The following is a 2586-nucleotide window of genomic DNA, read 5'->3' on the forward strand; positions in this document are numbered from 1 at the left end:
TAATCGAAATGATGGGGGATCTGGACAGACTAAGTAGTGAGAAAACACTCCCACTCATGAAAGGATTCAGAACAAATGGGCACAAATTCAAAAGTAATTCAAGAAGAAAAAGTGATATGAGACAAAGCTTTTTATGGAGAGACTTGTTAAGGTCTGGAAATGAAGCATGCAGAGGCAAGTTCAACTGAGGCATTCAAAGAGGGGAAATTAAATGCTTACTTGAAAACTTAAATGAATAATAAATCAGGATTTAGTTTTAGCTGATAGATACATCTCTTCTGTAAACCTGCAAATGTGTTGGCCAATTCTCTTGACACATCTACATTTTGACTAAATTACAACAAAATTAATAACCGTGATATTGAATTACCTTATTTCTAATTAACTATCTTCAGATATTTGGACATACAGATCTGTTACAACATCCTTGGTGCCATCAAATTTTTAAGTCAGGTAACTTTGTAGATATCTGCAACTGATATACTGCTGCAATAAATTATCACTAATTTCCCTTGGGCTTCTTTTTATATGTTACCAAATTTTGTGGCACTCCTCCTCACACTCTATTTTGAAATAATGATTGGGCAATTTGTTGTCAAGTAAGAGAATTTTGGGAATTGGATTAATGTAGCAATTTTTGTTTACAATTTCCATCAGTCATAGTGATTTTTTTTTCCTGAAATAGGCTAACTAAAGACTTAATGTTAAAATAAAGAAAATAGACAACTCTTAGACTCCTAAGTGGTTACATAGTTTTTCCCCCTGTTTTAGATTACTCTTGCCTTCTCCACTGCTCCAATTATTCTGTAACAGTGAATTACTTGTAGAGTTTTGTAATGATGGCCAGGTAGATTTCAAGTGTTAATTTTAAGCACTTTTTTGTGTATGACAATTGAAAGACGAAGCTGAAAATGTGTTGCTGGTTAAAGCACAGCAGGTCAGGCAGCATCCAAGGAACAGGAAATTCGACGTTTCGGGCCAGAGCCCTTCCCATTCCTGATGAAGGGCTCTGGCCCGAAACGTCGAATTTCCTGTTCCTTGGATGCTGCCTGACTTGCTGTGCTTTAACCAGCACCACATTTTCAGCTCTGATCTCCAGCATCTGCAGACCTCACTTTTTACTCAAAGATTTTAACCTACTGCGAATCCTCTTGCAAGGATGCCTTCCTTGAAGAAGCTCTCTTCCTCCCTCTACAAGGATTTCAGTGAGTCTCTCTCTCACTGCACCCCCCAGGTCATCTCCTCTGCACAGAAGCTCTTCAGCCACGTTCTCAAACAGACTCATTACCACAGCCACATCTCCTTCCTCAGCACCTGCCTACGGAACCGACTGATCCCACACGGACTCCAAACTACATTCCAACCAACAAAATTTGGACCCAACCAGGACAACCTGTACCTACAACAAATCCGAAGCCTCCAGCAACAGAACTCCCTCCGGATCCTCCGCTCCACCCTTGCAGCCATGTGTCGCTACCTACATTCCCTGCAATTAGACCTACCCCAGCTCAGGACAACACTCTCACAGACCTGCAAAGGACCTCTACTGTTCTTCATCCACAGAAGAATCCACTCATTCCTGATGAAGGGCTCTGGCCCGAAACGTCAAATTTCCTGTTCCTTAGATGCTGCCTGACCTGCTGTGCTTTAACCAGCAACACATTTTCAGCTCTGATCTCCAGCATCTGCAGACCTCACTTTTTAATTGAAAGAAGAACACATCATGCAGAATTCCAACAGGGTTAAAAATGATTTTTGAAAAATCGTGATAATTCAAAAAAAGTAACTGATAACTTTTTATTCAATAATGCTTGGCCCTTGACAACCTATAAAAAGACTGAGGGAGTGAAATAAAGTTCAATATCCAGGGAAAGATGAATTATAGTACATGATGATAGAACAATCATTAATTAACAATCAGCATTATGTTTAGTCAATTTAGTTTTCACAGGCAGAAAGGGAAAAAGGAAAAAAGCTGCATAGGTAAAAGTTAACTACAAAATGTCAACTTACCTGCTGAGAAGATTACATATATTCTATTTGTTTTGATTAATTAATTTATGTCCTTTTTTCAGTAAATGTTTCATAATTACTGAAATTGAGTTTAATGTTGTGATGCTCTATATTTCTTTGAAAGTATCAGAAAATTCCAATGGAGACACAAGATAGTCTGATTTGATCTATCAGAGATGGAACTAGGTATAATGACCAATTCTGATGTTCTCAAGACTAATGAATACCAAAACTGCGTATTGAAGTTTTACGTATTTTAGATAGGACGGATAGAAAAGTGTAGCTAATTTCCATAGGATGCAGATACATTATCTTCCCATGATAAATGGGTGGCTCAGTGGTTAGCACTGCTGCCTCACAGCACCAGAGACCTGGGTTCAATTCCCATCTCAGGCAACTGTCTATGTGGAGTTTGCACATTCTCCCAGTGTCTGCGTGAGTTTCCTCTGGGTTCTCCGGCTTCCTCCCACTGTCCAAAAATGTGCAGGTTAGGTGAATTGGCCATGCTAAATTGCCTGTAGCATTAGGTAAAGGGGTAAATGTAGGGGAATGCGTCTGGGTGGGTTGCTCTTT

Source organism: Hemiscyllium ocellatum, chromosome 34, assembly GCF_020745735.1.
Source record: "Hemiscyllium ocellatum isolate sHemOce1 chromosome 34, sHemOce1.pat.X.cur, whole genome shotgun sequence".
Classification (NCBI taxonomy): Eukaryota; Metazoa; Chordata; class Chondrichthyes; order Orectolobiformes; family Hemiscylliidae; genus Hemiscyllium; species Hemiscyllium ocellatum.